Source organism: Triticum aestivum, chromosome 2B (assembly GCF_018294505.1).
Source record: "Triticum aestivum cultivar Chinese Spring chromosome 2B, IWGSC CS RefSeq v2.1, whole genome shotgun sequence".
In the NCBI taxonomy this organism is placed as follows: Eukaryota; Viridiplantae; Streptophyta; class Magnoliopsida; order Poales; family Poaceae; genus Triticum; species Triticum aestivum.
Genome location: NC_057798.1, coordinates 92,031,848 through 92,044,592, shown reverse-complemented (window position 1 = coordinate 92,044,592; position 12,745 = coordinate 92,031,848).

Sequence of the window (12,745 nt, the reverse complement as noted above, 5' to 3'; positions counted from 1 at the left end):
TCATAGTTTGACTCTATGCAGGATCTAAACTCCTGCTCCTTTGACAGGACTGGAAGAGGACGTCCAAACAGTTTGACTGTCTGGCCCCTTTACCCGAAGGCCCAGCAGATGCACGCTTGACGAAGCTGCTGGTCCCGGCACCTCACGTGGTGCCGGAGAAGAAGGCCAAGAAGAAGGCCACAGGGACTCAAAAGAGTTCCCGACGCCTGGTGGTGTCGGATTCATCGCCCAACGACCCCGAAGCGCACTCCACCTCCGAAGACGAGGAGTAAGAATAAGAAGCCTCTCCCCCTCCAGCGGGGGGAGGAAAGAAAAGGAAGGCCGCCCCAACTTGGGAGGCCGGAGGGTCCAAGAAGGGGAAGACCCTTCTTCCGAACTACGCCTCCGACGCCGACGACGGCGGAGAGGAATGGCCATCCAGAGCCAAGCCCCTGGCAAAATCATAAGTATCCAGATACCAGAATAACTCATGGCGTTCCTCTATTGTACAGTACCTTCTGACGCCGAATTTAATCATGCAGTCCGCCCAAGGCTCAGCTCGGCGATTTGTCGAGCGGCTCCCTGGATTCGTCGGATGTGAATAGCGCTTCACTCCCGACTGCTACCTCCCCTCGCCCTACGGACGATGCTGAGGTGGAGTCCCAAAAGGGGCTAAACTAGGAGGAGGTGGTCCTGGAGGCACCGCAAGGCGACCTCCCGGACTCCAGGCCCAAAGGGGATGAAGCCCCAGAGGGATCTAAGTCCGGCCCTGGGCCGGACACTGCTCCGAAACCTTCAGTGATTCCGGAGTCCGCCAGGCGGCCCCCTCGCAAGAAGGGCAAGCCTACGATGCCGGTGGCCTCCGTCCAACCGGAGGCACTGGACAATTTGCTAGAGGTGCTTAACGGCGCCTCCATCGACGAGGAGCACCACACTGTTATGAGTGCGGTGATCCAGAAGGTTCAGTCTGCCAAGAGCGGGCTGACAGAAGCCTGTACCAGCCTTCTAACAGGTTTCGAGGTATGTATTTAAAACATGTAAAAATGTTACCGCATACACAGTAGACCCTGATGCTCAGTTTGGTGTTCGGAAAGAAAAGCCGGACTGAGGATCTAAAAAGATATACGCAGGAGTCTAACCTAAATATGTCAATATGGGAATGCAGGCTGCGCTGCTGACCTCTGCCGCACTGACTGCGGAGGTCGATGCACTAAAACAGAGCCTCGAGCGGTCCGAGAACGAGCTCAGCCGTGCCAAGAAGCAGCTCGAGGACAAGGAAGGTAGGTAGTACCTTATGTAAGTATATAAAAATACCTGGTTGCAAATAATGATAGGACCAATGTGAATGTTAGAGGGGCCACAACCGAGGTGGCGACCCTGAAAGAAGCGCTGTCCAAGGCTGAAGATAATGGGGCCATGGAGCGCATCGAGCGAGAGAAACAAGAGGCGCGGGTGGCGGAGGTGCGGCAAGAGCTCGATGCTCTCATGAAGAAACACGAGAGTTTAGAGCTTAACTCAAAGACGCGAGAGTCCGAGCTTGCCTTGGCACATGAAAGCGCCAAGTCTGCCAAGGCCGAAGCCCAAAAAGCCCTCCGGGAGATTGAGGCGATGAAATAGATAGCGGCGGGTAAGGCATTCTTTATGAAAAGCAAGCATGTGAAAGTGAATTACGTGTCACTTACCCGAATCCGGAGCTCTCCAGGAGCATTCACAGATCTGCCGCGCATTGTGTCTGATGCCGCCGCATTCTACCAAGTCGAAGAAGGAAGCTCGACGGAGAAGGTGTTCTGGTCCCAGTATGTTGAGGCCGGACGCCCGGTGCCCTTGAGCGACCAGCTGAAGCAGCTGGTCGAGCTCCATAAGGTAGCCGAACAGGCCGAAGGGCCTTATAGGCCGGCTGTGGCCTGGGGAGGTCCTGCCTGAGAGCTACTTCGGGCTGGTGAGGCGGCTGGTGGATGCCTGTCCGAGGCTTGAAATCATCAAGTGCTCCGTATGCATCGAAGACGCCCGTAGGGCTTTTGCCCGTGCTAAAGTGCACTGGGGCAAGCTGGATGCTGAGAAGCTGGTGACAGAAGGGCCATCGAAGGGGAAGGACCATCGCAGGCCCGAGATGTATTATGAGGGCGTCCGGAAGGGTGCCCGTCTTGTGGCAAATGAATGTACCAGGGATGTAATTTTTGAGTAAACTCGCGTGTTTATCATGTGCGCTGAAAACTTGTTCATATGCGCTAAGCAACGCTTTTTGAATTTAAAATATTACCTTCTGTGCGGCCGTTTATTAAATCTGAGAGATGCAAGTCGTCGGCTTCTACCCCCATGCCACGAGTGCTGGGGTGTTCGGGATAAACCTGAGCGCTCTTGTTCCCATTCTTGGGTCCATCGAGGGAGGCGCTCAACACAACGAACAAGGCAATCGGACTTATAATGCTTTATCACTCTCACTTAGCCATAGAATTCTATAATTTTATATTTCGGCGAAACCCCTAGTATTCGGAAGACCGAGTTCGGGGCGCTATCCATGCCTAGGTCGGATAAAGCCAGCTCCTCGCTCTAAGCGGCATGAGTCTTTAGGGACTCGAAAAACTTCTCGAACAGCGACCGGTCTCTCGCCCTATCATGACGGTCAGTTTTAGCTTTCTCTACTGAGGTGTTAACCCAGCTCAACTGGGGCACAATCGCAGTAGTTCTCCCAGCGCTACCTTAGCCGACATAGCGGAATGTAAGGTACCAAAACATGGGAGCCAGGAAAACCCAACTATTGACCTAAGATATGATTCGGAGCCGATGCATATAATGCTATAAGTTCGGGGTGCCGTACTCATGAGAGTGTTCGGTCTTCTCACACCGTATTTTGGGGAACTTAAGCCCCTGGTGTATTGGCCGTACCAAAGTGTGCGGTTGCATAATGTCATAGCTGAACATATGTACATAAAAAAATGAATGCAGTAATAGACAAGAGCTATGTATTGTTTATTACAGGGCTGCTATGAAAGCAGAACGATACACATAGTGCGATAGGCAAGAGATGGTATTATTTGACATGTCCCCCTCCAGGGGCAAACTGTGAGACTTTAAGTAAGACAGGTATTTAGCTCGTTATAGACACCACCTGGACATTCGACGTGGCTTGCTGTCTCCCTGGCTGTCGCATCGTGTGTTCGGCGATTGTATTGCCGGACAGGTCTTCCGAATAGTGGAGTCCTGGAAGTAAAAGAAAAAAGAAAAATCACAAAAATCGGGAGCCCCTAGTGCGGTTGAGCCGCATTCTGGGCATGTCGTGGTTTTGCCCCTCCCCTTATGCCCATGGTATTTCCAGAGCGTAATTATGTACGCGTGGTACTGGTTTCACAATTTCGTGAGGGCTGGGGTTGGGGCCGCACTGCTATGCTAGCTCCGAACGTGCCAGACGGTCTTGTTGTAGGCTACTCCGGGCGCGCTTGACGGTGTCCGGACGCTTAACGGCCGGACTTGAGAATTGCCTTGAGAGGCTACTTTGTACGCCGCGAGGGCCGCCGTGTCCTCCTCTGTTCGAAGAGAGCGTGCGGTGTTTCCATTGACCGTAATGACTCCTCGAGGGCCTGGCATCTTGAGCTTGAGGTATGCGTAGTGCGGCACCGCATTGAACTTTGCAAATGCGGTTCGCTCGAGCAGGGCGTGATAGCCACTGCAGAACGGGACTATATCGAAGATTAACTCCTCACTTCGGAAATTATCTGGGGATCCGAAGACCACTTCGAGTGTAACTGAGCCTGTACAGCTGGCTTCTACACCTGGTATGACGCCTTTAAAGGTCGTCTTTGTGGGTTTAATCCTTGAGGGATCTGTGCCCATTTTGCACACTGTATCCTGATAAAGCAGGTTCAGGCTGCTGCCGCCATGACGAATGCTAGTGGGGTGGTCCATTCAATCAAAAGTGATCGGGCAGGAGGACCATGGGTTGAAGTTTGGGGCGACTGGCTCCAACGCATATACGTCCCTGAGCGCATGCTTCCGTTCCCTTTTGGGGATGTGGGTTGCGTATATCATGTTCACCGTCCGCACTTGTGGGGGAAAGCCCTTCTGTCCTCTGTTGTTCGGCGGCCGGGGCTCCTCCTCGTCATCGCTATGCAGCCCCTTGTCTCTGTTCTCGACGCTTAACTTGCCTGCCTGCTTGAACACCCAACAATCCCTGTTGGTGTGATTGGCCGGTTGTTCGGGGGTGCCGTGTATCCGGCACGAGTGATCGAGTATCCGTTCTAAACTGGACGGGGCCGGAGTACTTCTTTTAAATGGCTTTTTCTGTTGATCGGGTTTAGAGCCTCTGAATCAGGCATTAACTGCCGTATCCTCAGTATTGTCGCCGTTAATGCGGCGCTTGTGCTTCTTGCAACGCGACCTGCCATTGTTGTCCTTGGTATCCGAATTACCAGGGCTCTTGGTCATGTTATTGCTACGAGCTAGCCAGCTGTCTTCTCCCACGCAAAAGCGGGTCATGAGTGTCGTGAGGGCTGCCATGGATTACGGCTTTTCCTGTCCAAGGTGTCGGGCAAGCCATTCGTCACGGATGTTATGTTTAAAAGCTGCAAGGGCCTCTGCGTCCGGACAGTCGACTATTTGATTTTTCTTGGTTAGGAACCGTGTCCAGAATTGTCTGGCCGATTCCTCTGGGTGCTGAATTATGTGGCTTAGGTCATCGACGTCTGGTGGTCGCACATAAGTGCCCTGGAAGTTGTCAAGGAATGCGGATTCCAGGTCCTCCCAGCAACCAATTGACTCTGCTGGTAAGCTGTTAAGCCAATGCCGAGCTAGTCCTTTAAACTTGAGCGGGAGGTATTTGATAGCGTGTATCATCGCCGCGGGCCATGTGGATATGAAGGAGATAATCCTCGATCCATACCGCAGGATCTGTTGTACAATCATATGATTCGATGTTTAGGGGTTTAAAACCCTCGGGGATTTGATGATCCATTACTTCATCTGTGAAGCATAGTGGGTGTGCGGCGCCTCTGTACTGGGCTATATCATGACGTAGCTCGGATGAGCTTTGTCTGTTGTGTTCGGCCTGGCCGTATTTGCCATATCCGGCGTGACGGTTATTGTCATGTGTCGTGGGGCGCCAACGCGATCCATAGATCGATCTTGTTTGCCTTGCCTTGTCCTCCAATATGTCTCATAGGTCTGGCGCGTTTCCCCGTGCCTTGGTACTTTTTGAGCGGCGCCGGGGTGCGGCTTGAGTTGAGGGCCGAAAGGCCTCTCTGTCGCGGCCACGGGGTGGCCGATCGGCTGCATCATACGCTGGTGATGTAGGTTTAGTTGCTTCCTCCTCTAGTTGGGGTAGCAGTCAGCGCTTTGGGTGGCTCTTGGAGGGGCGTTTGAGTTTGTACTCTTCGGCCGCCAGGACTTCAGTCCATCTGTCGGCTAGCCAATCTTGGTCAGCTCTAAGCTGCTGCTGTTTTTTCTTGAGGCTGCTTGCCGTGGCCATAAGCCTGCTTTTGAAACGCTCTTGTTCGACGGGATCCTCAGGCACGACAAATTCATCGTCGTCGAGGCTTGCCTCGTCTTCGGAGTTAGGCATATAATTGTCGTCCTCGACGTCTCTCTCTGCCGCTCTCTCATGAGGGCTGGCTTCTCCATCCTCCTGCGCTAAATCCTGCTGGAGGGGGTTGTCTTCGTCACTGTGCTGAATCGCCGTTTTTGCTGTGGCGGGATTTAGAGCGGCACCGCTGATGTCGGCGCTTAGGCTGCTTCTTGGTGGGTTCATCCTCCGTTTTTCCATCGCCATTCCCTTATTTTGGGGTGTCCACCATGTATATGTCATATGACGAGGTGGCTTTCCAGTGCCCTATAGGCGCTGGTTCTTGGTCGTCTCCTTCATCGGCGTCCATACCGTCGATGTCTTCGGAGTCGAAGTCGAGCATGTCGGATAAATCATCGAAAGTGGCTACGAAGTGGGTGGTGGGTGGGTTTCGAATTTCTTTGTCGTCCGCATCCCAACCTTGCTGATCATAGTCCAGCCAGGGCTCTCCTGATAAAGAGAGAGACTTTAGTGAATTCAGGATGTCATCAAAGGGCGAGTGCTGAAAGATGTCCGCGGCGGTGAACTCCATGATTGGAGCCCAATTGGGTTCGATCGGAAGGGGTGTGGAAGATTCGGAGTCCGGAAAGGAGTCCGGCACCTTGGAGTCACGAGCTTCACAAAGGACAAGGATGGTATTCGGCTCGATCACCGTAGAGATTGCAGCCCCCGAGGCGGTGTCCAGCCATCCATCCTCGATTGGCGCAGTCGGCTCCGAGCTAAGGGTCGGAGCAGACACCTGAGCGGCCTTCTGGGCACTGTCCGGCGGCAGAGCTAGATCATGCCCATCGTGGTAGTGCAGCGCGCCCGGCTGTGGCTCGAATCCGTCGAAGATCAAGTCGCCGCGGATGTGAGCCGTGTAGTTCAAACTTCCAAATCTGACCTGATGGCCAGGGGCGTAGTTTTCGATCTGCTCCAGATGGCCAAGTGAATTGGCCCGCAATGCAGAGCCGACGGATACGAAGATCTGTCCGGGGAGAAAAATCTCACCCTGGACCGCGTCGTGGTTGATGATCGAAGAAGCCATCGGGCCTAAAGGTGACGACACAGAGGAACTCTCAATGAAAGGACCAATGTCGGTGTCAAAACCGGCGGATCTCGGGTAGGGGGTCCCGAACAGTGCGTCTAGGGGGATGGTAACAGGAGACAAGGGACACGATGTTTTTACCCAGGTTCGGGCCCTCTCGATGGAGATAAAACCCTCCTCCTGCTTGATTAACATTGATGACATGGGTAGTACAAGAGTTGATCTACCACGAGATCAGAGAGGCTAAACCCTAGAAGCTAGCCTATGGTATGATTATTGTTCGTCCTACGGACTAAACCTCTCCGGTTTATATAGACACCGGAGAGGGCTAAGGTTACACAGAGTCGTTTACAATGGGAGGAGATCTACATATCGTATCGCCAAGATTGCCTTCCACACCAAGGAAAGTCCTATCCGGACATGGGACGAAGTCTTCAATCTTGTATTTTCATAGTCCGGGAGTCCGGCCAAAGGTCATAATCCGGTCATCCGGACACCCCCTAATCCAGGACTCCCTCAGCCGCCGTCAACAATGGGGCGCGCCCGGGCGAACTCTCTCCGTTGTCCTTGCGCATATCGAGGGAGGCAACGAGTCACGGATGGAGTACCCAGCACCGTCCCTCTTTCGCTGCCGCGGAAGCTCCTGGTTGCCGAGGCGCAGGGCCCTGCCGTCCTCATCGTCCTCTCGCTCCCGCTCCTTTGAGACGTAGGGCCGTCAAGCCCGAGCCGTAGGAGACGCCGCTCCGTCGGCGCAGCCGCGGCGGCAACCTCGTCATAAACAAGGGCCGCCGCGTCCCTTTCTCTCCTCGCGGCCACATTCGCCTGGTGAAACCTAAGAAGGAGACGGCGACCGTGCTGAAGCTGGAGTACGAGGACATGGCCGCCGACCTTGAGAGCGGCCTCGCCTGGTCATGCGCAGATTACGTGGCACAGGAGATGAAGCGTCAGCGCCGTGCTCTGGAAGAAATCATCGAGCGGCGCCGCAGCCGCGACCAGGGCGGCGTCATCGTGCTCTCCGAAAATGACGAGGAGGTCACTGCACCGAGCAAGCCGTTTCGCGGCGGCGATCCAGGGCAAGGCTGCAGCTACGCCGCCCCGAAGGATGAGCTACCGAGAGACGGGGACACGAGACCGCCGGCGATGACTACACCGTCTTCTACAACCTACTCGACATGAACTAGGCGTATTTTTTTATGTTTTTATCTATGTTTTTTTAATTCGCCAAAATATCAATGAAATCGCCTATATTTCGTCCAAATTGCCTGAATTTCGTCGAGTTTGGGCGTTTAATTTTTATTTATTTTTTGCCTTCTGCCGTTGCGTTCGTGGCTTGGAATCGATACCCCCCCCCTCCCCCACCATGCCAAAAATTCTGCCGGTGATGCCCCAAGAGGCGCTATTTCCCCCCGAAAAACACCCTTGGGGTGCCGAACGGCTGGAGATGCTCTAAGCCATATGACTGCTTCTGATTTTTACAGCGACTCACCGTATTTATAGCATTCTACTCGGTCCAGAAGCCTATCGCCGTTGACCATGGCAGTAGCCCATTATATCCTACAGCCAACATCTACAACGGTAGAAAATGGGTCAGATCCGAACTTCCTTTTACAAACGGAGTCAAAACATGTTAAACTTTTGCAGAAGGGTCAGCACAGTGAATTTGGCCTCGTGGATTCTAGGCACCCGGTCCACACCGTCCTCTCGAAACCCAGCCTGCCACTTTTGCTCGCTCATTTCCGTCTGCAGCAACGGCCATGTCTTCCCTGAAACAACACCATTCCCAGTTGGGCCACTTGGCTAGCTAGCTAGCTAGGCCGGCGCCTCCCAGCCAGAAGCTAAACTCCCCTCTCCAGATTCACCGACACGGCAATGCGGTTCAGTTTACCTAACCCGACGACCACGACACTGAGGCGAGATGAGGTTTTTACGGTAACTATACTGCTACCGGGAGGGAGCAGTATATCTGTGATCCCACTGTTGATTTTTATCCGTATCGTCTCATTTCCTCATCATCGTCTCATTTCCTCATCATCCGTTTTCTTGCTACGTTGAGTTCGTCGTCTTATCCGATCCATCGCAGCCGGACCGACAACGATTGGGGCGCGGCCGTGGTGCCAAGTGCCACCGGCGGTGGAAGGCGGCAAGAAGTTGGATTGGTTTCGTGCCCCTCCCATTGTCATCTTCTTCCAGGAATCATGCACGCCGGGGCGGCAAACCAAACCCAAAAATCCTGGGTCCGTTGAACCCGAGGCGAAAGGAATCTAGCCGCTGTGGTCAAATTAAAGACTCGAAGCATGGACCGATTGAACTGATCTGTACCTTTTGACGCACGATCCCAAAGCTGTCCGGACTGCACGCACGGTCAAACGCAGGATTCGCGGCTCCATATTTCAGCTAGCTTCATCTTCACTGCTTTTCAGGCCGCACGGCCGCGAATATTCCAAACTTCTTACTGCCGCCCGGGTCAAAACGCTACACGAAAAATCTATGGTCAGATCGGATCGCGTCTCTGCGCACAAGCAATTTGCTGATCTTATCTTTCTATTGACTGGTTAGTTGGCAATTGGCATTGCTATTGTTTCTGTAAATTCCGGGGGTACGGCTTGCAGGTCAGCAGCTTGCCTTAAAATAACAGCCTTGACTAGTACATATCTGTATATCAGGGGTAAAATTGCGTATAAAATACTAGAAGAGTGCACTGCATGTACGTATGTACGTACCAAAATCAAGCAGAAAACGCCACGTCCTAAAACAAAAAACGTGACGTTTCTGTACCAATAACCTACTTTTTCAGTGACATGTGCCATACCCATTCAAGATTAGTGTAGTTCTAGATAGTAGATTAATACAGGCAAGAATGCTGTCTATTTACAGGTTGACGGCACCACCGTACCAACGTGACATTTGTACGTGAATCGAGTAAATTATACCACTACTTGTATCAAAGCGTACATCATGACAATGACACGCTGATTTGGAATAGGGTCTACTGTCAATGCCACGTAAGTACTAGACCTACTAAAGCACCACCTATGTAGTGCTTATTTTAACAACGGAAAGGGAGAGATGATAAAATTGAACTGTAAAAACGTCTTACATCAAGCTACAGAGGAAGTATAATGCAGAAGAATACCAAAGAAAAGATGCACCACTGGATTCTGGGCACATGAACACAGAAGAACTGGAATATACGCTGCGAATTAAACACATTGTTGTTTGCAGTATCCTACATATCCTTATGAGCAGATTGTGGTTGAGAGCTTGCCCACATGTTCATTTGCAATTGCATAATCCTCTTTATTGTTTGTTTCCTCTTAAATTTCTTGGCCGGAGTCTTCGTCGCGTCGCGCTTTGAATACTGCTGCTCAATAATGCGCTGATATAGACATCCTCGTAGACACACTGTGCATCTCCCATGCCTCTGCCTTCATCGTCTCGGGTGTCCTGACCCGACGGGGTCTCCATTATGAACTTGAAGGCCAGGCCGGACGACGTTTTCTTCGGAGATATGTGTACACGACTACACGTACGTTCCAGTAAGCAGTTAGCAAGCGTACGTGTATGTCTGTCCCTGTCGTCTACGCATTCGTCGGTCGATCTGTGCATATTGATCGGCCTCTATATATGCATCTACTGTACGTGGCTCTCAAGTTCCGGTACGTACGACAGCTGGTGTTACCCTGTTGTACACACAAATACAAGCTGATCCAGTACAGTTCGGCGGTACTATCGCCATTGCCAATTGTCTATTAGGTTATCTGGTTCAGAAAAGAAAGAAAAAAAATGCCTATTAGATTGGTATCTATTTGTAGCGCTAGATATGCAGACTCAGTGAGATCGATGTACACGGTGGTGCATATGCATGCGTCATCCCCGCGGGGTTGGCTTCTCGTGCTGGCAACGTACGATCGACCGGGCTGGTTGTTGCTTCATTGTGTTGGTGAAGCACCAACAATTTGGATCCATCGAGCTTACCAAATATATATGCATATATAGTGGCCATGACGACGACATGGTTAGTTAATTACTGGTTTAATTAATCGGCCAGCAGGCGGCGTGGCACGCACATGTGGCCAGGGAGGGAAGGGGAGAGGAGGCTTGTGCGTGCTGCAACATCATGGCGTGCGACGTGCACCCGGCCACCGCTAGCTGCATGCATGCGAGCGCGCGCGACCGGCGGCAAAATCTGTCCGACGAAGTCTCGGCGCATAGCCAACGTTGCATTATTCCCACGCAACTCTGCATCTAAATCTGCTCCGCTAAAATGCTGGGCTGCATCAATGCATCATGCATGAATCATGCGGCCCGAGAGAGAAAAACCAACCATGTCCAAGTCTTGAACAGCCGAAAACGATGACCTCTAGCTACAGTGCATCAGGCGAGGTCTACTTTTAGTTGCACAGTTGACATCCTCGTGGACAATCCGTCGACCATGCGTTGATGCGCACCTGATAGAAACGCGCAGGTACGTTGGCGATCAGCTCAATCAAAACGTACCGAAGGATGTCTGGACAAAAATCGATCTAGGATGATGATTGCATTTATTGCTACCGTCGATCTCTTCTAGTCGTTCCAAAACTGATCGTTATTGCTTCAAGCATGCATGATGCATGTGTGCCAAAGGATCGATCCGAACGTCATATTCTCTGCTGCCGACATAGCGGTCCGTGGCGAGGTACAGTGGTAGTAGTCATGGAACCTTGGAGTATGATCAATCATTGGAGAGCCACGTACGTACGTAGGTCCATACAGTTGTGCCTTGGCCGTGAAACGTGACGGGCATGGCATTTGGTTATGTGGATGTGGACGACAGTGTTGCCGTATACATGCATCTACCAGTTGCTGCAGAGAAGAAAGAGAAAAGTGCAGATTGATTATTGGGACTTGGTTGACACGTGTTGAGTTAAGGTGGAGTCTTTTCGTCTGGACTTTGGAGAAAAAAGATGCAGAAGTTGTTGGTGAGCCCCCACGTACTCATCTCAGCTCGTCGTGTGTCGATCGAGCAGTCTGGCATTCGAAGACTGACATGCTGTATGTATGGCCCGATCAAACCTGCAACATATAATCTGTGGAAGATAAGATAGATGCCCCTCGTCCTCTTGACAAACAGAAAGCCCAAAGAAAACTCCAGGTAAGTAGGTGAAGAAATTAACCAAGCCACGCACGGGCAACACATCCCTGTCACGCGTCTAATCACGTCCTACTTAGCTGCTGGCAAAGAGTTTCCAACGACGTAAACACTGCGTAGAACATGTATTAGCCACATTTGATCCGATTCTGTTCCTTTGATTCCATCAGCGATAACGTAGTACATCAGCACCCACCAATCCGCTCAGTGCAAATCATTGACCTGACCGTGTTCGATGCAAACGCCGGCCCGTGATTAGCCAATTAATTAGGCCAGAACGATCGATCCCGAGGTTGATGCCTTCGTATTCTGTTCGGCATGCCTACCCGGCCTCGTGTCCCTGCTAGTTTATCCCTCGACCCTCGATTGACCTGTGCGTCCCGGCATGTGCCGGCCGGCCGGCTCACGGCGCCGCGCCGTACGGACGCTTTCGGCGGCATGGCACGGCAGTGCCACGACGGTGCCCGGAAATCACCGCCGCCGCACGCCCACCGAGAGTGCGTTGAATTTACTGCCCGCTTTCACCTGGTAACAAGGACAACTCAAAAGCAAACAACTTAAAGTCTGAACGATTAAGCGGGCACATAATTTGTCCACCGGCGTGAGCAATTCGACACGAGGTTCCGTTAGGCTTGTTACTTGATCCATTTAGTAACAAGATGATTAAAGTCGCTATTATTGGGTTTTGTCTTTTGGTGATTAGGCCAAGAGATGAGATAGAATATGGAGGAAATTTTTTTATTTTACTACCCTGAATAAAGTGGGTGGTTCACATTACCCCCGATCTATTTTTCGGTTCTTTTACCCCCTAAACAATCTCATACCGGACAAAAAAACACCCTAAGTGGTTTACCCAGACAGAATAGTGACGTGGGCATGGTCAAAGGTGGTATTTGACCTGCAGGTGGGTCCCACTCGCAGTTTTTTTAAAAAAAATAAAGAAATAGAAGAAAAAGGGGTGGCCCCCTACTGCAGTAGCAGCAGTAGCAACCGGCCACAACGGCGGTGGCCGGTGCACGCGGAGTCGGCAGGCGGCTGGGCCGGCGCCGGGGCGGGC